Genomic DNA, 25,833 nt, shown 5'->3' on the forward strand with positions numbered 1-25,833 from the left:
CTACGGCGACTAGTCCATATTTAGTGAACATGTCCTTATTAGGGGTGCCTTCCAGTGGAGCCGGATGGTTCACCTCTAATAAGCGGTCCGGGCAGAACCAACTACCAATCAGTGGGGAGAAGATAGGCATGACGGGTTTCAACGGGGACAAAAGTCAGCACTACCTATCTTTTCACTGCTTGCAAAGACTAGACAGAATATCTCTATTCTTCGTTATTTGTAAGCAGAGAATACCTCCAAAGAACCAATATCGAACAACTAGTGTTCGGACAATCAATCAATCAATCAATGGGGAGATAAAGATAGGCACGACGGGTTTCAACGGGGACAAAAGTCTGCGTTACCTACCCTTCACTATTTGCAAAGACTAGACAGAATATTCCTATTCTACGTTATTTGCAAACAGAGAATATCTCAAAAGCACTATTCTTCAAAACAATCAATGTTCGGACAATCAATCAATGGGGAGATAAAGATAGGCACGACGGGTTTCAACGGGGACAAAAGTCTGCGTTACCTACCCTTCACCATCTGCAAAGGGAGAGAGAGAGAGTATTTCTACTCCTCCCCGTTTGTAGACAGCGAATATCTCAAAGAGAACAATCAATGAGCACAATCAATGAGCAATACTAGTATTCAAACAATCAATCAATTATTTCGCACTTTTGTCGTATTTCACGACCTTACCCGGACCGCGTGGACAGTTTCTCGTCTTCCGCCTCCAGCGCCCGATCGTCCTCTATTCTCCGTATTTGCCGCGGCACTCCTGATGGTTCCCAGTCAGGACCGTAGATCACTCGAGAGAGGTCTGCTCGGAACCAGTGAAGTTCGGATGATCGGCTGCCAGACGAGGGTCTATTGGGCAGGAGCTCTCCCGATCGTTGCAGTCGTTCACTCTGTCGTCGGGACCTCTCCCACTGGATCCACGTGTCGCTGATGGGCCCCACGTTTGGGACGCCAATTGTTAAATGGTAGCGGCAGTTTCAGTCGATAACCTTTCAAGTATTTGCCCGGCGGTAATCGCCTCTTATACCACTCGATAATTTACCAATGAAAGAGGCAGGCGCCGGAGACTGGAAGGCAGGAAACAAAGTTTTATTCCGTCGGAGCAGAACACATCAGATCAGACAGCAAGGTATCGTCACGAGGTGCTCTAACTGCATCTCTGAGACCTGGTCTCTTATACACTGGTTTATTGCTTTATTACACATAGTACATTCTTGAGATTCCCTTGATGCCTGAAAGAACATCCCCTGAAGCCCCGGCTCAGATCCGATCCCACACATGGATACAGTAGAAGTTCCCACCCTACCCGCAGTGGGAGATGGCTATCGCGCAGCAGGGAATTCCGCTAATTCCCGGGGGTGTGTGCAACTGGCCGGGTCTCAGGGGGTAGGGGCTTTGATCTACTGTAATCCCTTTGATGTGGGGTGTTTCCCTTACAGTAGGGGCAGTAAACTGCATCCGCAGGGCTAGGTGATGGCCTGGGACCAGTTCAGACAATGGGGCGCAGAGGAAGGGGGTTATCAAAGGAGAGGCATGACCATGTATGGGTTGTCGGTTGGAAGTGGTTCCGTAGCAGGGTCGCGCAGAAGGAGAGGGTTTATGGCCTGTATGAGAGAGCGGGGGTGGCCAGCGCGCGGGGGATGCTTGCAGCGCCAAGGGAAAGCGCTGGCGGTCGAGAGTGAGCGGGGAGAGAGTGGGGTGCCTAAAATGGCAGCCGTGCGTTCGCTGGTGCGTGGTGCTGGGGAGGGGCAAGATGGCGCAGATAATGTTCAGTTTGTGAGCTAAATTTCCACACAAAGACAAAATAGAGCCCTCATGGTTTAGAGTCCGTACCTCACTTGCTCTTCGTAATGCTGCGTCCCTGTCTCTATAATTCAGTACATGAGCTATGCTTGGACTTAGGGGGGCACCAGGCTGTAGACGTGGTGCTAGCGAACGATGGGTACGCTCCGCCACAAAGATAGCAGAAAAGGTATCACGGCCCAGCTATGTGACAAGCTGGTTCTGCACATATAACTCCATATTACCAGTCAGAGTTGATTTCGGCAGCCCCACTATGCGCAGGCTGTTGCACCTGGAGCGCGCCTTAAGATCTTCGGCCTCAGTCTGTAGCGTCTCCACCAGTTTCCCCATTTGTTTCTGGGCACCTGTGGCTTCCATATTGTGATCTTCTAATTCTGAGACCCTCCTCTCGAACATATGGATTCTCTCAGTGTGTCTGTCTAATTGCTCAAACATGCGATCCATGCGATGAGAGAGTCTATTTTCCCATTGATCGTGGAGAGGCTCTACTGCATAGTTTGATGTATGTGGTGCAGGCCACCTCCCAATTCTGCCCTAGAGGCACCCTGCACCCCCAGCTCTGCATCTGTTTCTTCCTCTCTCATCCTAGAGGATTTGAACTGGTCGAATTGCAATTTCGATTGTGTTTTGTCTGGCTTTCCCATGGTTTTGCCGTAGGTGCTTCCTGGTCGTTTCCACAGCACCCCGGGAGTGCAGCTCTATAAGTTGTACATAGGGTATGATCTCCGTCCCAGGCGCAGCAAGCACGTACACGCAGCAGTACACTTCGGGGTTGAACGCTGCCACTTCTCTGGACACATTGCTCAGCTTGATTTGGTGCCAGTGGCGCTGCTCACTTCTTTGTAAGCTTCAGGGCTACTATGTGTATCACAATTTCACAAGATGGCTTCATGCACTAGCTCCTCTTTAGCCTCCTGTCTCCCAGTGCTCTGTACGAGCATCAAACCACATCAGCACTGACAATATCAGACTAGCTGACCAGCAATGGCCCTTTGAATTGCAGACAATCTCCTCAACATCAAGGGGCTCAGCCACGGACTAGGGCAGACTGGGCGCTCTCTTCCAGTATTTGCCCATTGCAGCAGAGCAGTTCCAGACAGTCCCCGGGCCCCAACGATCAGGCAAAGCTGAGTAGGCCGTGTGCTGAGGAAACCACCATCCAGTGTGTCCGAAGCCAATTGTCAAGGTTCCAGTGAAGCCCGTGCAGTCAAGCTCACTCATGCCAGTGTAGCGCGAAACAACCCCACGATCGGGCAGAGCCTAGACACTGCCATGCATCGAGGCCTCTGTGGACTCACTGTGATCTTGTCCGTTCACGCACCCCAAGCCTGTACATCAGTCTGGGAGACAGTCTCGTCGAGCGGGTTGGGCAGCTCAGCAGACCCACATGACAAACCAGCGAGGAGCCGACCGCTCCAGGAGTTACAGTCACTTCCGAGGCTCCCGCTCATTGCGTCCGCTTCAGCTGCGCCAGTAGGAGAAGGAGAGGTGTTCTTGTCACCAGGCAGGCATAGCCACTGCTCCCGGATGTAGCGCAAAATAACCACTGTCTGTGTGCCTGCAGAGGGCTAAGAAGTATCATTCTGTAGCCTGCGCCCTGGGCCTTTCGTTACGCCCTCACAACCCTTCCTGTGACCATGGATATGGCGAGTATCTGCAAGATTGTGGCAATGTCTTTGGAAGCACGATTACATTGCGGCCATCTTGAGGCCAGGCAAGCTCCGCCTCTAGTTTGAAACGTATTTAGTGGGTCTCCTGAGTAGTTTTCTTTACTGTGTACAAAGACCCTACTCCTCTATTAACTGGTGGTGTAGGGATACTTCCTCCTCAGCTAAATAGGAAACCCCATTTTTTGCAAAAACAACCAATAAATATACTAGAACACAGTAGACATGCGGTAACACAAATATTACTAGATCATGGACTCTGAGCTACAGGCAGAGATGTTACCTTCGTGATAGGAACTTACAAAGCGAATACAACAGAGGTATTCTATTCATGGGTAACATTTCCGACATTTAACGGCCTATCCAGACGATTTCATGAATACACTTTACAAGCAGTCACGCTCCTAATGCGTATCTAGAGATACCAGATCACATATCAGAAACATGCAAATTGATTCCAAGGTGCCTTCCAACATCTACAGCACACGTCAGACTGGGTCCCCTCAGCAATAAAGGGGCAACACGGTCCATCTTGGGTGACTACACACCATGTCCACACATAGCAGACCTACATGCAATAGAACTATGTGTACTATACACAGGTCTAGTTAGGTTATACAAGAGTATGACACAGCATGTCATGCGAACAATGGCACTAAACCCGGAGAGGAATGCTCAAGCTGCACAACCACATTTAGCAATGCAGACAACTAGTCAGATAACTATGAATTCAATAATAGGAACAATTCCCACCAGACGGGAGGAAATTCCATCAGCTTGAAACAGTATTTCCTTACACTGGACCTCAAGAAAAACATAGAATAATCACAATATGCCTAACTTTAGGAATGGATCTTCTGATAGAAGATTGTGCAACATGGTGCACGGTGTTTGCCACAACACATGGTACACCATTTGTTGTTGTTTTGCCTGAGGTGCTAAGGCAGATTCAAAATGAATACTTAGGGATGAAACTGCTGGACAACATTGCCACAGCAGCCCCGGCCCGTGGAAGGAGTTCCGTGGGGCGGTAAGGCGGGGCGGGGAGGGGCAGGGGGGGGGGTTCTATAAACCGGAATATGGATAATTACCGGTAAGTAAGTAAACCAACTGCAGACCCCTCCGACCTCAAGAACTACCGCCCCATCTCGCTCCTCCCGTTTCCTGCCAAAGTCATCGAGAAGACCGTCAACAGACAGCTAGCCGCCTTCCTCGAGACCAACGGATCCCTCGACCACTCGCAATCCGGCTTCCGAGCCAACCACAGCACGGAGACCGCCCTCATCGCAGCCACAGACGACATCAGATCCCTAATGGACATCGGGGAAACTGCGGCCCTCATCCTCCTGGACCTCTCCGCAGCGTTCGACACTGTCTGCCACCACACCCTGGTACAGCGCCTGAACAACACCGGCATCCAGGAGAAGGCCCTGGAGTGGATCACCTCATTCCTCGCCGGAAGAACCCAGAGAGTCCGCCTCCCCCCGTTCCGGTCAGCGGCCACCGAAGTCATCTGCGGCGTTCCACAAGGGTCATCGCTCAGCCCCACCCTCTTCAACGTCTATATGAGCCCCCTCGCAACCATCGCACGTCAACACAACCTCAAGATCATCACCTACGCCGACGACACCCAGCTGATCCTCTCCCTCACCAGCGACCCGGACGCCGCCAGAGCCAGCCTACACGAAGGGATGAAAGACGTCGCCGAATGGATGAAGAACAGCCGCCTGAAACTGAACTCAGACAAGACGGAGGTCCTCATCCTGGTATCATCACCCTCCGCCTGGGATGACTCCTGGTGGCCCCCCGCCCTGGGAGCCACCCCCAAGCCAACGGACCACGCACGCAACCTAGGTTTCATTCTGGACTCCTCCCTCTCGATGACCAGACCAGTCAATGCCGTCTCGTCTTCATGCTTCAACACCCTGCGCATGCTTCGAAAGATCTTCCAGTGGATCCCCACCAAGACCAGGAAGACGGTCACCCAGGCCCTCGTCACCAGTCGGCTGGACTACGGGAACACCCTCTACGCCGGCACCGCCGCCAAACTCCAGAAGAAACTCCAACGGATCCAGAACGCCTCAGCACGACTCATCCTGGACATCCCCCGACACAGCCACATCTCCGGACACCTGAGAGACCTGCACTGGCTGCCAGTCAACAAAAGAATCACGTTCCGACTCCTCACCCACGCACACAAGGCCCTCCACGACCTGGGCCCCAAGTTCCTCAACAGCCGCCTGACCTTCCACAAGCCCACCCGCCAGCTCCGCTCCGCCAGCCTCGCTATCGCCACCGTCCCCCGCATCCGCAGAGCCACCGCCGGAGGAAGATCCTTTTCCTACCTGGCAGCCAAGACATGGAACTCCCTCCCCATCCACCTCCGGACAACGCAAGACCATCTCGCCTTCAGGAAGCAACTCAAGACCTGGCTGTTCGAGCAGTAGCGTTCCCCCCCCCCCAGCGCCTTGAGACCCTCCGGGTGAGCAGTGCGCTATACAAATGCCTATGATTGATTGATTGATTGATTGAAATAAATAAATAAAACGAATTTCGTAGCGCGTGCTGCATCGCAAAATTGCATTTGAAGATGAATGCCTGTCCTCTCCAGAGGCTGGTATGCTGGGCTGCCTGGAAGGGCCAAACTTAGCCGAAAAATTATAGCCTTGACTTCCCCTTTGGAAGTGACCCATTTACCCAAAGGACTTTCCTTGGAACCTACTTTGGAGCGAATTCTAACTGCATTACCAGAACCATTGCTGTCATACCCCGAGGATTTTTTAAGATCTCCTCGGCCCTTCGGCGCTTTCACTTGACAATGTTTCTTGCCTGGGGACTACTTAGCCTTAGTAGAGGTATCCACAGGGCTCACCGTGGATTTTGGAGGATCAATGATTGCCACTTGACCAGAGCCTGAGTAAGCTGATACTGCCACACCTGATGTTACAGTATATTCCAATGATGTATTAGGATCCTTAGAGTTACACTGTGGTGAATGTATCCCTGCCAAAGCATCCAGTGCTGCAGACCCAATTCCTCCGACAACAATAACCCCTAAGCCTGCAAATGCCAAATCACAAAATGTCTGCCTTGCTCAAACTTTGCATTCAGCACGGCTAACATTCCTCCTCAAAAACAGCCCCCTAAGCTCTGTGCTGAGAGAGTTACATGGCTGCCCAGTTAACGATGGTTGTATGTGCCCCAGTAGGGGCATTGAAAAATTGCTGCAAAAGCTATCAGAAGTAAACAAGCCAGCACTGCTACCTTGTTGCAGAACCTGGTCCGCTGCCGGGGGATCCCGTTCTTTACTCCCATTCCAAACAACGCTAGGAGCCGTATCGCCCATGATTGAAGCATCAAGGAATGCAGACCCAGCTCCCATTGCTTCATCCGTTGCCTGTACTGCGCTCAGCTGGGTGTCCACCATAGATATTGCGGGGACAGTATGCTCCTGCCCTCTGCCTTGCCTGATTGGAGAAGCTTCAGAATTGGTCTTCTGACCCGAGAACCGGACCCCTTCGCAGCAGCATGCCGAAGTCCACTACTTTCCCCACGAGCTGCCGTGGCATTATCGTTTGTAGCCTTTGTTACAGCTGTAATAACTGCCGAGCTGCGACTTGGCCTCGTCGCTGAGCATTTGTCTGCGGTAGAGCCATTGCGGGAGCTGGATTCAGCTGGCTGAAAACAAAGCAGCAAGGACTGGTCCACCAACTTGCCGCTCTGATCCACAAGAGATGGTTGCAGTGAATCCTGGTATGACGCGACCACATCAGATAGGAGAAACACCTCTTAGCTCAGTGTAAGAATGCTCGTATTGCAGATGTAATGCAAGTGTTAAAAGCTCCATCAGCCACCGTTATGGAAGGGAGGAAGGTTTGCCGAGTCAAGTCATATCAGGCAGGCAGGGATCGTGGTGATGTGGGATCAACCCTGGATGCGTGCTCACCGCAGCAGAATCAATCTGCCATCTTCCTCTCTCCCAAGGGCCAGTGACACTTGATGTAACCAGTCCCTCACTCTCTCCCATGGGCCAGTGACACTTGATGTAACCAGCCCCCCACTCTCCCATGGGCCAGTGACACTTGATGTAACCAGTCCCTCACTCTCTCCCATGGGCCGGTGACACTTGATGTAACCAGTCCATCACTCTCTCCCATGGGCCGGTGACACTTGATGTAACCAGTCCCTCACTCTCTCCCATGGGCCGGTGACACTTGATGTAACCAGTCCCTCACTCTCTCCCATGGGCCGGTGACACTTGATGTAACCAGTCCCTCACTCTCTCCCATGGGCCGGTGACACTGGATGTAACCAGTCCCTCACTCTCTCCCTTGGGCCGGTGACACTGGATGTAACCAGTCCTTCACTCTCTCCCATGGGCCGGTGACACTTGATGTAACCAGTCCCTCACTCTCTCCCATGGGCCGGTGACACTGGATGTATCCAGTTCCTCATCACCAATGATCTGGGGTGTTCATGCTTAGCCTCACCTTCCACACTTTCACGACTCTAACTACTAAGAAGCTATATTTTGCTAGTTTTAACAGCTGTGTTTTGATCCTTTTTTGCATGACTGTTTATGATGCAATTTCCTTATGTCTGTTTACAAATCTTTATTACTTTCAAAGAACTTGTGATGTCTCTTCCTGTAATCTAATCAGGGATGTAGGGTGTGTGGTGGTCTCTCTACTACCTTAGATACTGAAGATCAAAGGGTGTGTGATGGAAATTTCTCTCCCACCGTGACTTTGGTGAAATTGCTTCAGTGAGGGCTGGAGGGTATTATTATTCCTCTTGATTCTTGCCTTTTCTATTAAGACTAGCTAGAAAGGCACCAATGATGGTGGTTTGGCATTAATGATGCAGCACATTTTATTATGTAAGATCTATAGTGAACAAGCATTGCACGCACACTTGACCCCACTCCTAAGTGGGCTGAATTCAACAAGGGCCGTGTTACCTTAAGTGCCCTGGAGGCGCAACTGGTGTTTGGGCCCGCTTTGCATGCCCCCGGGGCACTTTGGTGTTACAGAAGGGGGTGCAGATGCTTGTGCGTCCCCTTAAGTAATACCGATAGCGCTGGTGCACTTGAAAGCGCAAGCGCTACCTTCAGGCGGTGTTCCCTCATTTGCGTAGGGGTGTGGGCTATGCAAATGAGAAAATTACTTTGCCTCTGCACCCGGGCCATATTACAGACGCGGGCGCAGAGGCAAAGAAGCTCTCAGGGGGCGCACTCACAGTGCGCCACCTTCTAAGTGGCGCACTGTGAGTGCGCCCCCTGAGAGCAGCCCTCTGGACGGGAGAAAGGGGGTCCTATGACATTACCTTGCAGGAGCAACCGATGATAATGTGCCCTTTTACGATATATTCGCTGCCCCCAGGGCAGCCGCGAACCTGCTCATGTGAAAACACGGAGCGACTGCTGGCAGCTGCTCCATGTTTTCACAGTGTAGGAGGCACCCATTTACACTCTTAAAGGGGATTAGAGATCAATCAGTGACTGCATCCGCCTGCAAGGGGATCTCTGGGGGGTCCATAGGACCTCCTTTCTCCCCTCCAGAGGGCTGCTCTCAGGGGGCGCACTCACAGTTATTGTAATACGGCCCCTCGTCACTTCTCACTTCGCACTACACATCTACGGACAACATTGGCTAATGGTGATACCAAGCACCATCTTACCAAGGGTTAACAGTAGTCTACTCTCCCTGCCGTTCTTTAATGTCATGCCAGGTGTGGAGCAGATTTTCAGCTAAATCAAGATCGACCACAAAATCAGTTTATTTTGTGTGATAAATAAAAAATACTGTCTTTTGCGGGTGTGCAAGGGGGGTGGACAGGGCCGGACTGGCCATAGCGGGCTCCGGGCAATCCCCCGGTGCACCGCCGCACAGGTGGGGGCCGGTTTTGGGCCCCTGGGGGCCGTTTTTGTTACAGGGCCGTTCTTGCAGCATAGCTGCAAAATCGTCCCTGTAACAAAATCGGCCGAAAACCGGCCCTGGCACAGAGCTCGGCGGCTCCCGAGGGGGCCGGCCGAGCACTTTGCCAGGGCCGGTTGTGGTTCCCAGTCCGGCCCTGGGGGTGGAGCCCGAGCCTTCAGGCGGCCTCTCACCCACCTCAAGGCCTTTGACTATCTGTGAGCTAAGGGAGTGTCAGGGGCCCCCACCACACTCGGCACGGGGGCCCCATCATTTTGTATTTTGACACTAGCCCTTTGTTTCAAAAGTTGTCAAGACAGCTGTGTACTCTGTACAAACAGGCTGTCCATTCCAGACTGATGTCGAAATAGTTTCGTTCTTTCGCCCCTGATCTCGTAAACGCTGTTTACGAAATCTGCTGAAAGGAATACTTGGAGGGTGTGAACAGCTTCTCTGCGCATTTACTATAAATTAGATATAAATGGTTGGGAAACAAAGGCGCACAGCTTATGACGTCACAGGTACTCAAGAGAGCCACTCTCAGTATGGTGCACTGTAAGAATGTCAAGAAGGCTTTATTTCGATATAAATATATCTTAAAAGCATACATACACAAGGTACACATTAAAATATTAAAGTACATCAGTGCATTAAAAGATAGCCAAACATTTCAGAACAGCTACTGGTGTCAATAATTTAAGTAAAAGCCAAAATATTTGGATAAAAAACAAATTTAACCAGATAGGAAAGCCTAGTTGATCTAATGCGCCAAGCCCAGCCTAGGAACTTGGCTAACCCACAGGCAAAAAGGGGCCGTGGGTCATTTTTTAATATTCGCATGGCCTCTGTGTGGAGCCTGGTTCCAAGTTCTCTGCAAAGAGGCTTGAGCCATCTACTCCGGAGGGCTGCATAAGCCGGGCATTCAAACAATAGGTGGGGTACAGACTCAAGCCTATTTTCACAGAAGGGGCAGGAGGAAGTTGTCTGCGTTGGAACCTTCCACCTAGATGTCAGATCACCAACGGGGAGTAAACCTACTCTGAATTGGAAGTACAAAGCCCTATCTTTGCGGTTTGAAATAATGTCCAGGTAGGGTTCACAGAAATACACTTCCTTGATCAGGAGAAAGTCCATGGATGTCCTGCACAATTTGGCATCACTATTTCTAGTGCCAGCTACCCAGGCCCAATAGATCTTTTTCAACTCTAACTTAGGAGGAGCAGTTCTATTGGTCCAGTTTTCGCCGAGGCCAAGGTTGAAGAGAAGACGCTTGACTTCCCTCAGCCAAGGAATCTTGGCCCAGGCTAATGAACCCAGCACGTCGGTTAGGCCGTCTGCGTAGCTGGATAATTCTGGTGTTCTCCATATTCTTGCCCATAGGAGGAGAGGGCGAAGCTTTGCTTGATCGCTCAGTGGGCAAATTCCCGTATCTAGAAACAAGGGGAGGGTTGGGGTGCTATAGGGGAGCCCCATTAGATCTTTAAGGAATTTATTTTCCGAACGGGAAAGAAGATCTACCTTTTGAACCCCCCAAAGTTCGGCCCCATATAGAGCAGCGCTAACAGCCCTTGCCCTGTAAATGTCCAGAACAGCAGCGATGGGTTTTAAGGATGAAGCGCGGTATTCCTTGAGCAAGACACCCACCACCCTCTTATGGGTCAACAACATCTTTTGAAGGTGGCAATTCCAGCTCATAGAGTCACAGAGTCGGACACCCAGGTAATCGAACTCTGAGACTCTCTCCAGAGCGACAGAATCTAAGGTCGGTGGTTTAGCCAGTTTTTTAGGGGGATTGAGGACCAAATACTTGGTCTTTGCAGTGTTAATAACTAACCCTCTCGCATCACAGAAAGACTTAAAGTTAGTTAATAGACTCTGCAAACCTGCCGGGGATTTTGAGATCAGGAGGGTGTCATCTGCAAATAGAAGGGTAGGTATTCTTCTGCCAGCCAGGGATGGTGCATCTGCTGGGTGTTGGAGCAGGTGCTCCACCACTCCATTAACATATAAGGAGAACAAGGTAGGAGCAAGAACGCATCCCTGGCGTACCCCTCTGTTTACAGGGATGCATGCTGTTTTTTGCCCCTGGCTACCCCACCTGATCTGTGCAAAGTTGTCCGCGTGAAGATTTAATAACAGGTTTAACAGATAGGGTGGGATACCCAGTTCGTCTAGCACTCTCCAGAGTTGGCTACGGGGAACTAGGTCGAAGGCAGTCCGCAAGTCTATAAAGGCAAGGTATAGACTGCCCTTGGCCAAAAGAACAACCTTCCAGTAGAGCATCATTAGTCGAAAGGATTGCTCTATTGTCCCCGTGCCTGATCTAAACCCTGCCTGAAAGTCAGAGAGAATGCCCTTATCCTCCACCCACTGCAATATCCTGGTTAGAACTACCTTTCCAGCCACCTTTTGTGAGGTATCTAAAAGACTTATTGGACGGTAATTAGCTGGGTCGTTCCGACAGCCTTTCTTAAAAATAGGGACGACCTCAGCACCCTTCCATGAAGTCGGAAAAATTGCCCCTTCAAAATTAGAATTTAATAGGGCAGAGATGAGTTTTCCCCAATGTTCTGGATTGGCGCGTAACAGGTCTCCGGGAATGCCGTCCAGACCTGCTGCTTTGTTGGGGACCAGATTATTTATTGCCCCCTCCACTTCCTTGGGTGTAAACAGAAGCTCATCCTTAAATTGGGCAGAGTCGTAAGGGTGTCGAACACTCAAGCTAACCCCCGCTTCCTGAGTCATTGAGTAAAGTTTGGTGAAGTGGTCAACCCATGCACTCTCTGGTACATTACACATAATCATTGTGTCCGCAGGTTTCTCCCTGGATCTCAAAAGGTCCCAAAAACCCTTTGCATCCTTCCTTGTGCTTGCGGCTTTGAGGTTGCGCCAAAACTGGTCTTCCCAATTTGCCTTTGCTTTTATTAGTGCCCTCTTGTATTTGCCCCTGGCTGCACATACTAGGGTTCTATTCTTAGCTTTTACTGCTTTTAATAGTTCCCTTTTGGCCGCTCGACAAGAATCTGAGAACCACCCGGGTGGGCCCTTCCTTGAATCTCTCTTAGCCCCCTTGCCCGCATTCTTGGCTATAAATAACTCACCTATAGCCTTTGTGGTTTGTACAAAAACTGCAGATACCTCTGGTGCACTGATGGAGGGGGAGTCTAGGCGCGGTGAGATATTAGCCATTATGGATTGTGCCTCCCGCATCTTGGCCTCATTGCTAATAAAGGTCTTCCATTTCAGGCGCCTGCCGCAGTTAGAAGGACATACTTCGTGTGATAATTTCCACACATGAGGAATTGGGGTAGAAGGGCTGCCCTTCCACAAGGGGGACAAAGACAAGAGTAAGGGGTTGTGATCACTGTCTATAGACGGGCGGACCTCCATATCCACCAAGAAAGACCACAGGCAAAAGTTCAACATAATGTAGTCGATCCTGGAGGAATGGCCTATTCTGTTGAATGTATGTGCCCCCTTTTGGTCAGACTTAGATCTGCCATTGGTAGCTCTCAGTCCGTATTCCAGACAGAGCGCATTGAGGTCTATAGCATTTTGAGACCATCTTTTGATTGGAGCAATTGACAGGGGCGGAATGCCTCTTCTTGCATCATCATCTCTATAACCCAGCACATCCTCCGCTGCAAGAGGTTCGAAAGTGCAGTTAAAATCCCCCGCTAATAGGACAAGGGAGTTTGAGCCACAGTTTTTAAGTTCCTCATCAATGCCGGATGAAGAGAATATAGACTCCACCCCTAGAGCCTCTAACATATATATTAAGTATTTCAAGTTCCGGCCCTCCACATGGGCCTCGAAGTGAGAGTCTCTGTAAATCCGGGGAAATAGTGGCAATGCATTTAATAGAACACCGCAGGGAAATGCTTACCCAAATTAAAAGCCCACCGGAAGGGCGCCCCTTGCCTTCCTTGGGTCGAACAGCTGGAACAAAATAGGTAGTAAAGCCCAGCTTATGCTGTGGTTCCAGGCACCAAGTTTCCTGGAACAGGCAAATCCCAAAGGTTTCAATAAATGCATTCCAATCAGGGATGGCTAAGTTTCTCGCTAAACCGGCAATATTCCAGCTGGCTACCTTCAAAGGCGCAGTTGGGTCCTTTCCCTGACTTAGGGCTAATGCACTTTCGCCCCTGATCTCGTAAACGCTGTTCTTTCTAAAACCTATAGAATAACTCTTGATCGAAAATGACAGCACAAGAAACATTCAGACGAGTAACAGCAGCTTCCAATAAAAAAACAGATCTGCTGAAAGGAATACTTGGAGGGTGTGAACAGCTTCTCTGCGCATTTACTATAAATTAGACCCCCCTCTCTCTTCAGCGAACATGTTTCAATTTACTTGAAAAAAAATTGTATGGGACACCATTCTCCAAGTGGCAAGAGTAGCGCCTTTAAATATATTAGCATAAAGCGCTATAGAAAGGGTCCGCCATACCTCACTGCCAGAAGGCAATGGCTGCCTCCCTCCACTCATCAGCTTTCATGTCGATGAGCCTTTCAGAATGTAAATATATGCAAATCACTCTCCGTATGCATGCCTATCCATGCACTGGACATGTATCCAAGTGTCCTGAAGTGATCACAGACTGACAGTGCTGCTCAAAGCGGTTCTGCTGATGAATGCAGTCGATATGAAAACTGTTTTATGTGTCATTAAGTCCCTTAGCGTTCAGAAATAACTTCCTCTGGCTGCAGATAATGCAGTAATCACTCACATTTGCCAATGTAATTATGTCCACTCAGCTGTGTAAAACAACTACTGATAATATTTGTAGCCACTTAAGTTTTTAATGTCCAGGCCGGGTGCGGGGCGCCAGCTGCGGTAGGGACGGAATCAGCGCTCCGCGCAGAAATGCTGTTTAGGAAAGACCTGCGCAGAGACGAGAGCAGCCTCGGAAATAACAGCCTTTCATGGGCTCTTTCGGCCTTGCTGTAAAGTGTTTTAGCTGAGATGCAATGTTCCCTCTTGCCGGGTCCGCAAGCACGATCTACAGTGAATACCGTCAAGGCGCTTCCTAGGCGCTATTAGTGCTCTACGGTTCGCGTGGCAAATGGGAATAATTACTATTCATTGATATAGTGGTGAACTGTAACCAAAATTAGAACTGTGCACAGAGTAAAGTAGACGTGAATCTGTGAGTACCAAGCCCAGCACTTTGAATGGGTTGACAACTGCTCTCGGTGACGCTTACAAGGTGAAACGACATTAAGGCATAATTCACTTTGCAAAAGGTGGGGGTGTCTGATGGGCGCGTGGCCTATATTATTATGGGCGTGGCTTGAACACCCAAATCACTGCGGCCTATGGAAGGGGTAACGGACTTTACAGTATCTCAATCACTGCGGTTCTGTTCACTGTGTTAGACATGTGCTCCCAGAGCACAAGTCGGGGCAGGGCGCACGCGGGTAGATGGCGCCCACCCACTGTTTTCACGGAGTGGACGCCGCCCACCTTGCCAAGAGGTTGGAGCTCACTAAAATATGCTGAAGTCGTCCCGGTGTAGTTAGATCTTCAGACTCCAGAACACTTTCCGCAGCGCCTGCACACTGTCTGCTTTCTCATTTGAAATTCCCGCTGGCCCAACACAAGGGCCAAAGGTAAGGGGCCATCAGGCCTCCCTTTGTTCCAGTATCCTGGCTGCGAGCTATCTGGAGCCTCGCACCTTAATGCAATGGTTGGGAAACAAAGGCGCACAGCTTATGACGTCACAGGTACTCAAGAGAGCCACTCTCAGTATGGTGCACTGTAAGAATGTCAGATGTGTTGGTGTGTCCAAGTATTTACACAAATAATTTAAATACTACTATTTTCGTCTTTTAACTTCTATAGGTCTACTCATCCCAATGCAGGGTGTCGGAGCGCTTTGCATCATATGTAAACATTATACATTGATGATAAATCATATGCGTGTAAATCATTGGACAGCAGTGATTCTCAAATTAGGGCCCGGGCCGCTTGCAGCTCTTTTCACCATAACATGCTGTTGACGGGCAAGCATTTATTTGCAGGTTAACTGAAGTTACACAGTAACTAAGGTGGTGTGCTGCACCACTTAACTTTAGGAACACCTTTACTTTTAAATACATCTGGCAACAAATATGTAAAAATAGGATTATGTTTCTTCAAAATTCAAAAATGCGTATTTCAGTAACACGCAGAAGCATTTTAACATACCACTGCTTTGAGAGTTTTTTTTAAGTGATAGTTTTCAAACATAAATGTAGAAACATTCATGCTTCCCCACCCCGCCCTGTCAACACTCTTAATAGTGAGCTAAGAGGCAAGGCAGTTGTCATGTGAACCCTCTGGGTGGCCTAGGTTTCCAATTTACTTGGACAACATTATAATCAAACACAGGAGAAGGTTTTGTACACTGCACGTTCTGAGCATATGTATTTCGAGGCCCTCTCATATGCCACAATGAAGACAACGGAGCCATGTGGACAAAAACATCATCTGGTCAGTGTGCTGAAGGGTTTTCCGGTTTCACACTGTGCAATTCTGCCACTAGGTGTACATGCTTTGCTTCCCCTACAACCACTTTACACAACCCCTGACCCAGCTGGCATAAGTGCAGCCCTCGGTCACACCACAGCCCATACTTTGTGGCCCCTGGGTAAAAGTTTGCAACTACCTGTGGTGTACAGGATGTGTTAGGGTTACAAGCTGTAGGAGTCACATGTCCTTCATAGCTCACTGTGCTAAATTAGAAGTATTATAATTTATGAACTGTAAGTGACTGTTAGAAGGCGACCTCAGGGGAGCCCGGAGGGGGCCCTGACTGTCCTGAGACCCACCCTCAAGGTATCGTAGCCGGGCACTGGCGGGAGATTCCGCAGGGGGAGGAATCTCGTACCTGGGATCGTACACTTGGCACCACACGACAAAGAGACACCACACCGAGGGTTCTTAGGATTCAAGCTTTATCAAATCGAAGTGGTAGGATCTTTATGATCAGCAAGGCAGATATTTACAAGCAGAGCGTGGGCTCACAGAGTCTTGGCGGGGGTAGGAGGTAGCGGGACTGTCTTTGGGGGGATCGGATCAAATGCAGGAGCATACCCGGCGCACAGCTCACAATCCTCGAGCTGGGGGATACGCTTGTCGTCGTGGGGTCCGGCGGGACCAAAGAGAGTCAGGGGGAGCCGCGAGTCACTCAGCAGGCTCAAGCACAAGTTCGGAGGTCTTACGATCTTCAGGGAGCCGCGAGTCACTCAGCAGGGCTCAAGCACAAGTTCGGAGGTCTTACGTTCTTCGGGGAGCCGCGAGTCACTCAGCAGGGCTCAAGCACAAGTTCGGAGGTCTTACGATCTTCAGGGAGCCGCGAGTCACTCAGCAGGGCTCAAGCACAGGTTCGGAGGTCTTACGTTCTTCGGGGAGCCGCGAGTCACTCAGCAGGGCTCAGATGTTCCAAGGCGCATCTGCCGGACAGTCCCAGAGCCCCCCTTGTTATAGGTCGACCCCTCTTTGATGTCCGGAGTCTGTGCAGGCAGGGGTCTTGTCACCTGGGGGTCGCTTGTTGAGGTTTCCTGCCATTGTCTTTTGATCCTTTCAGGGCCGGGTCGGGAGGAGTCCCAGACACCCAGCAGGCGTGGAGCCAGCCCTCAGGGAGGCCGGAGGGCCGATCGAAACCCATCGTCCCAGGGGAGTTCAGAGGTGCGATAGAAACTGCTCCTCCCTCTCTCATCCCCTGGAAGCGTGATGTCCTCCAGCCGGAGTGGCGCCTCTAGGCCCGGGTTGTGCTGGGGCCGGGCGGCCATCTTGGTGCACGAAGTGGGCACGCGTGCCCGGGGTGGCCGAAAGGAGAGAGGCCATGGACGGGGAGGCCCGGGCTGCGTGTGTGTGTTCTGGTGGGAAGGATCGGCTGGGCCGTGTGCTTGGGGTCCCTGGTACCAGGTTAGGTAGTGTGAGGACAGGAAGAGCCATGCTACGAGGCCGGGTCTAACAGTGACAAAAGGATCTTTGTGTTAAAAGAGGCAACCCCTAACTAGCTACATAAAATAAAAATGTGTCATCAGCATGGCACGTGGTGGAGACACATTTACCCTCTATGCTACTTTGATTCAAAACTGGGACTAGACAAATCACAGAATTCTTCAGCAAATGCATTAACCCCCAGAGTTATCCTACCATTAATACTATTCCCTGAGATGTACTGGGCAGCAGTTGCCACATACGATATTTTAAGATGCAGAACTTGATTCCACGTGCGAGGTCACGTGCTATTTTGTGATGTGCCATGATAATACTTGCAAACTGCCTAACTTGGTTAGTCGCCCCCTCCCCCCTCCCCCCCCAATTCTATTTTTAGGACTTTTGCCCCTACGTACTTCCTTTTTTTCTACCCATCTCATTCATCAGCATATCTTGCATTTATCTATTTCCTCTGTGGTGCCCTCGTTTCACTCTCACCTGAAAGCACTTCCTTGCACTTTTTCACTTCACCACTGCCGTTTTTTGCCAAACATGACTTGTACTGAGGTGCTCGGACTGACCCTGTTACTCTCAAAAGCCCTTGCTTTTCAACCCAGTCATTTCTAACCTAGAGCGCAGGCAGTCATCCAATTAGAAGTGGAACTTGTGCAGAAAGTGCTTTAAATTGAAGAAAGTGCTTTTACCAAAATGTTGCGACATACGAGAGAAACCTATAGGCCAGTGGGGACAAGGGTATAAGTTTATATCTAAGAACAGTGGTTCACCTGGAGCTCATTACGGAGGAGAGCGACATTTGTGGGTTCGGTCTCTGTGCATCAATACTGTTCATCAAGAAATTCTAGTCTTGGACACTAGAACGGAAATACAGCTTTACTGCATATGAATAAAGAAAACGTTTTCACGTATTATTATCCACATACTAGGTGTTACTAGAGTCTGGAAATTAGTGAAGAGTGCATTGTGTCCCCAGTAAAAACTCACCAAATTGAGTTTGGCAGACAGAGCTAAGAGGCAGGGTTAGCAGCGAAGGGGCGGTGTTTGAGGTTGGTCAGAGGGTAACACTTGTTTGGACCGTCTAGATACACTGGAAGGGCATGCTTACTTCTAACCCTTGTGAATGTAACGTTGTCTTTTACTAGTTGCATGAACAATTTCAATATTGTTTTCATTTACCTGAGCACAGAGGCTCCTATCTTCGACATCTCTCCTGTCTCTGCTTCTCATCCGCCCTCACCGATTCCCATCCCCAACATCGCCCATGCCTGCCTGCGCCAGCGCCTGACACAACAAATGCTATCCCTGGCACAGTATTCTATCATACCTTGGCCTTCTGCAGCCCCCATAATTTCAACAATGGCATTCAGAACGAGTATGATGAGCTATGAAAGCTGCTCTCAAACTACCTAAAGTATGTGATGCAACCGACAATTGTGCCCTATGGATGCCTAACCGGTTTCGCTCCTTAGAGCACCAACTGGCATGATCTGTTCCAAGCCTAACAGAACTGGGGAAGATTGCTAGATGTATCAGGCTAGAAGCTGTATAGCCACAGACAACACTAAAGAAACCATATGGACCAAGAGAGTTAAAAATGCTCTTAATAATGGCAGGTCCATTTAGGGCTGGCAGAGTGGAAGCTCCACCATAAATTGATGAAGCTCACAATTTTCCTGCCTCTCCCAGAGCTGTGAGTACCACTAGTTTGAGGCAATGGGACCTCAGCTGACTCCAACCTCAGGATTGTTTGAGGATGCTGGAGATCTCGACTTACAGTGGGATGTCCTCTGCAGGGTGAGGGGAGTAGAGAGCCTCCCCTTTACTGTTGAGCTGCCTACCACACTGTAACTGATGGCCTAGGTAACAGCTGGAGCATTTGGAATAGAATACCATAAGCTTCAACTGATTGCCTAAGAGTTAAATGGGAACATGTGGGGTAAAATGCAGTGGAATAGAATTACATAAAGGCATGATTAATGTAAAATCTAACATTAGGGCATGTGTATAACAGATAAGGGCGTCATTTATAATCTTGTGGGCCACCCCAGCAGAGACTTTGACTTTATCTTCCCTATTTGAAAGTCACTTGCTGGATTTAGTGATCTCCACCTGCTTGACGGAGATCTCTGTGGCTCCAGTGGAGCAGCTGCGGTGGCAGCACTATTGAAGGCATCGATTCTTTGCCTATCAGACGCCATGTTCCATGAGCCCACACAGCAACAATTATGTTTTCATTAGCAAAACAAAAGGAGCAAGTTTGTTATTCCAAAACATAAAAACAATGCTACTAACAATCTGGGATTTTAGTCCCTGTGTGCAGGGGTCATTCCTGTTATGTTTCGTTAGGAACCTCTAAGTTTTCAAACACAATATTGAACAGAAGAATGTATGTCAGAAGGACCGCCCTAAATAAGGTAGACTTTCTGATGTACATTGACCAACAGCCTTCTTGAAGATGGGATGTCAATTAATGTTCTGTGATGGTGAAGCCTGATGATGCCTTACCAGTGAAAACCTGGTACTTCACCAACCTCTAAAATACTCACATCCAACAAACTCAACCAGATGTTCGGTGGTGACAGCATAACATGTATTGATAAGAAGTTAGCAGGCCTTCTTTTTACCTATGTCATTGTAGTGATGCCTACAGGTTCACTCATGTAAAGTTCTGCTGCTGTGTGCTTAATTCGCCATTGGCCTACATCAAGTTAGTATGTAGCACTGTGCAGCGTGTGTGTGGTTGCATGTGGGTGCTGTATGCATGTGTGCCTGTGAGAGGTACAATACTTGGAAGATTCTGGGTTCCATTTTGGGAGACCCTGGTCTGACTGGAGGAGCATTAGCAGGTAGAGGAATACCTGCAGACAGATTTGTAAATTACAGAATTCCTGTAAAATGAGTGGGACACATACTGGACAAAGAACAGCCAGGCTCTTCAGCACACTTCAAAGCGTGCTCTTTGATTCAGGGAGAGATCACTGGAAGGAGGCCTGAGCACATCTTAGGAAGGAGATGGATCTGTAAGAAAACCTTAATGAGTTGAGTTTTGGCCCCGGGGTAACCTTTTAATGCACAAATCACTATGGCTGGCATCCAGATGTGAATCTCTAGTTACTCCTGTGGCCTCTGCTGTGGAGCTATCAGACTTGGAGTCTCTCCTGCTAGGACTGTTTTCTAAGGGAAGGGCAAAACAGAGGAGTGGGCACTTCAAAAGCAAGCAGACCCCCATCACAAATTAGAAAGACTCAATCAATCAATTAATCAGGGTTGGTTAAGTGCAGCTACTCACCCGCAAGGGTCTCAAGGCACTGGGGGGGAAGAGGGAGGCGGGGGGGGGGCTCCATTGCGTGCTGGGGTCATCCGAAGAGCCAAGTCTTGAGGTTCTTCCTCAACTGGAGCAGTGTAGGGACTTGAAGGAGGTGGAGGGGGAGGTTTTTCTAGGCCTTGGCTGTGAGGTAGAAGAAGGACTTTCCTCCCGTTCTGGTCTTGCAGATGTGTGAGATGGTGGGCAGAGAGAGGTCAGCTGATTGGAGGTGTCTCTTGGGTGCTTGGAAGGAGAGGCGATTGTTTAAGTATGCTTGTAATCGGGCCTTGTAATCATGAGTGAGGAGCTTGAAAGTTATTCTTTTTTCGATGGTAAGCCAGTGGAGATCTCGGAGGTGCTGGGTGATGTGGTTGTGACGGGACTTGTCTATGGTCAGTCTGGCAGCAGCATTCTTGACGGTCTGGAGTTTGCAAAGTAGTTTCTTGTTGATTCTGGCGCAGAGGGCTTTGCAGTAGTCTAGTCTTCTACTGATGAGGGCGTGCATGACAGTTTTTCTGGATTTGGAAGGGATCCATCTGAACATTTTTCAGAGTATGTGGAGGGTAATGAAGTAGGCCGAGGATACGGCATTGAACTGGCGGTTTATCGTGAGGGATGAGTCTAGTATTATTCCGAGGTTTCGTGTGTGCCCATTTGGTGTCTGTAAATGAACTAAAAGAAGGGGGGAGCTCAAGGCCATCAAAATTGTCAAATACCAAGCAGCCAGCTTAACAGAACCGGGGGCTAAAGTCTCTCAGTTTCGAAGCTGGGTTAGGTGACATCACCCATGGAAATCCAAGACCATATGCCCCTGGAGCACCTGTGCCTGCCTGCTAGCCAAGACCAGGGAACCCTGTGAAGTGGAGGAAGAGAAGAGCACTTGGAGGGAGTGAGGTCCAGTGGGGGGAACCTGGCAAGAGGATCCTTCAAGCAAAGTGTGAGGAAACGGCTGCTGCACTAATATGGCAGTCACCTAAGTGCAGATCCCAGACAGTGACTCTGTATGCCAGAGGGGGCCACTGTGAGTTAGCTGTGGATGCACTGAATGGGCCGTAGTCCATGTGAAAAGTGGAGTCTGCTATGCTGCAAAAACGGCCCTGTAACAAGAACGGCCCCCAGAGGCCCAAAACCGGCCCCCACCCGTGCAGCCTACCGGGGGATTGCCCGGTGCCTGCTACGGTCAGTCCAGCCCTAAAGTTGAGCCAAAGCCGAGACTCAAACCTGGTTCGCCAGCCCAGAGGTCGGCAGCCCTGGCTATTATGCAACGTTCTCTTGATGCAGCGCTGAACGTCAAATTCCCCCTTCGGCACAGACCAACTACCTCGGCATCCAATTCACTCACATACATTCATTGGTGGGGCCCATAATACCAATATACTTACACTCGGTTGACCTGTTTTCTTGAGGGAAAATACGTTTCACAACGCTGACATGAGAGGAATACCTTCGCCCTACCCTAAATATACTGACATTAAACCCAAGATATCCCTCCCATAAGGAGATGAATCATTTAGTTGTTTTACTTGGTTTTAATGAATAATGCTTGTCTATCTATTCATTACTTCCTTACCACATTTCATTTATTCAAATAACTGACACAACACATTTGTCAATTAATCAAATACTCTTTATCTAAATTATTTTGCAAGGAAATTTTGTAATCATCATCATCAACATTTCAGAGCATTATATTTACCTATTCTTGCTAAAGTCGTCCTCTAAGTCAATCAGTCAAAGAAGAATTTATTCAAAGTTTGGCCGCAATTCAGTCTCTCATAGATTTAGGATAACAGCTGTCCAGCAGTGTCACCATCCTCTCCGTCAGCATAACGTCAGGAAATCGAGTTAGTCAAAGATGAGCGAGCCGGTCGTAGCGATACTACCCTAATTCCCTACCTACTTTTATAATGAAAATACTAACAAATATGTATCAAGATTGGATTTAGAGAGTTCTCATTGGTCAATTTCGACTGGAGATGAGCGGTTCTCAGGGTGTTGTAGCTGAAGTCATCGAACTTGCTTGTTCCGGCTTTTAAATTGGGCATTGTCTCTTAGTCTTGGATGAGTTCCCGGAATGACCTTGGAGGGTACATGTTCACCCGGGGTCAGGTCCAGGCCACTGTTGCTGGTGGTGACACATGCGCACTTCACCCAGAACCTCGTGTTGTCAAGGCAGTCACGTTTACCGTCCTGTTTAGCCATCTTGTATAGGCCGGAATGGTCAACTTAAGCAAAAGAAACACAAAAACGTAATTAAAAGATGGAAATGACTAATAAAATGTTATCCCCTTACTAATACCCATATGTGTGTGTATTTATCTAGAGGAGCAACACTCAGAGCGGTTTATTCTCACTGAATGAAGCACAAATCACAAATACATCACTTAAAGCAACATATAACATATAATGTTCTAATTTTCTACTATTAATATGCGTACACAAGTTAATTCACAATTAATATAGCCATGCAAAGTGCAATTCCCACGTATATTTCTCTTGTTAATATAGTTGGTGAGTTAATCACTTCAAACAGATTAATAATATTACAATAAATTGATTATTCAGATTAATATAAACATGCAGAATGGGGTATACAAAAGTTTTGTACTACCCGCTCCAGCACTCTTACCACTTGAATTGCTCCTGCATTCGGCTACTAAAATATTATATTTTAATACTTTTAGCCAAGCAGCATCATAGCACCTGGATTGGATAACTGGGAGTCTGCAACTTGTATGTTACAAGCTGCAAATTATAAGTGTCAGAGATGCGGCAGTCTGCAACAAAGTGCTGTAGCTTTAACAACAAAATACAAGCATTTGCAATGCAAACGGTCTTGCCTTTTGGACCTTATATGTATTTAGCTATGCAGTACCTTAGCCTGGGTGGTGAAACATCTACTGTTTTTTAACATGGAGGGAAAGTAAGCACCAAACTGTGTGACATGTCATGTATGGGAAGACATGGAGAGAAATATTGCCTTTTAGCAGGAAATGGTATAGTCCAAAGCTCTGTTTTTAATATAATATCAGGGCGTTTGGTGGTTATATGCAGCCAGCTCTCACCTCGGAGCCCCCTCACAGGTTTATCGACTACATACTACATACTTGCACACAGGAAACTGTGCTAAAATCAAAGCTGAGGGACCCTGTAGTTACTCGACGAGAAGTAACTTCAAACCTTAGTGGCAAAATCAATGCGTCACTGCGAGAGGAGTGCCCACGTGCGAACCCGCGACTATGGCAGCATCAACAATAGCCCAGCAGCACGACAGACCAGCCAGGTCAGAAACTATCTTAAATTGCACTTGTCACGCAAGGCTATGCGGACACCCTGTGATGTAGGTTTCCTGAATCAAATCAAACCCCTTGTCACAGGAGGACAGTGCCCAACCATTGTGCCTCAGAGGTCCCAGGAACCCCTCTTAAATTAGAATAAAATTGGCCCGGAGAACCATTGCCATCTCATGCCATGCACTGGTAAAGTTATTAACATTTAAAATTGACTTATCAACCTAAAATCTACTCAAGGGACATCCCTTCCACAACAAAGTAAGGTAGTCAGTTGTGCTATTATATTGGGGCACAGTTTGCAAGCAGGCTGCTAACCATACAACGCCGCGGCTGCTGTGAACCTAAGGCAGTGTAACCGGATGCCCCCCACAACCTCATATAAAACCATTCTGCGGCCATGTCTGTTTTCAGCCCTAATAGGCCCCAGCTTTCCAATACGTTTTGAGGCCTGCATGGGTGAAACTCGCGACTGTACCGATACCAGCATTAGACTAACAAAACTGCAAGAAACGGTTTCAGGAAAAAACAGATTCCCCAGTGGTAGGAGTGTTGCATGAGAGAGTGAAAAACTCGCGAAACCCACGCAAAAGGCATGTACTAAATTAGGCTGAACATATATGGACACTATCTCGACTGGTCCTAGTTGCCGTAGTTGGGCGCCTAAACTCACAGAAGGAAACCAAACGAGACGATCAGCAAAGACACTGCACAGCAACACCCTGGATGTGCTGCTTACTGCCTCCCAGCCTCCCAGTACACGCCCAGTCCATCTGCATGAATACTGCAGGGGCAGTGGGCCCCAGACGCCCCAACTCACCATGACCAACCGATGCTTGCGGACCTCCGGACCCGGGAACGCGACGATCCACGGTGGACGGTATGATCAGAAGTCACCAATGGCAACATCCTACCTTATTGTCGCCTGGCCACTTGCTTAAGATTGTACAGGGTCAATCAGAGGCCAAGATACATGGTCAGCGGCAAAAGCCCTTAAAGGTTGCCTGGCCAATGAAGGCCAGCTGGGGCCGGACTCGCGGCCCCCGGAGTAACTCCCTGGCATGGTGGGGGGAGTGGAGGGAGGTGGGGGAGATACTGTACGGTTTCTAACTTGGTCGAGGGCAGAGACCTGGGACTCCCACATTGTGCGGAGTTATGGCTGCTGGTGTGGGCCTACCGTTGCTAACCCTCTCCCCTGAAGCCACCCAAGCAGATCTGTATGGAAACCGTCGCACCCACTGCCCGTGTTGGCCAGCCCCCTCTCTCCCCAAAAACCCCCAGTTGCCCCGACCCCCGCCAGAGGCAATGGACGCCATCATGCCCAGCGGACCCATCAGCCCGACCGAACTGAAGCCCACAGAGCTCCCAAACAGCGCCATATGCCACCTCCAGACACCCCTACTGCCCGTCCAGGATGCGACAGCCCTGCTGGAGTGCCTCGTCCGCACACTGGTTCAAGCAGGCGGATTCTGGGGTGGAACTGCTGCCCCCTGCCCACTGTAGTAGGGCCAGCGCATAGTTGCTGCCCTACCACACCCCTGCGAGGACGTGCGGTCAGGTGGAGAAAGCTCCAGCAAGTGCGCCACCCCTACCGGGGTCCTGTTCCATGGCTTCCGTGGAACCTGAAGAAATCCGGGCACAAAAGGTATTTCCTAATGAGGGGCACAATAAGTTGCCCAGAATCACAGCATATTGATATTGGGCTGAAGCCAGTATTCGAGCCTGCTGCCTCATGATTCAAGGCAGGCAGCGATAGCCAAGAAGCCAACCCCTCCGCGAGCGAAATAGAAAGAGACAACACGCACCCAGGGCAGAGAGACTACATGGGTGTTAGAAGGTATGTTAAGGGTGAGAGTCAATGCCTACCTCTGTGAATTAGAAATGCCACTGTTTTGTTGCG

The sequence above is a fragment of the Triturus cristatus genome, chromosome 4_2, assembly GCF_964204655.1.
Source record: "Triturus cristatus chromosome 4_2, aTriCri1.1, whole genome shotgun sequence".
NCBI lineage: Eukaryota > Metazoa > Chordata > Amphibia > Caudata > Salamandridae > Triturus > Triturus cristatus.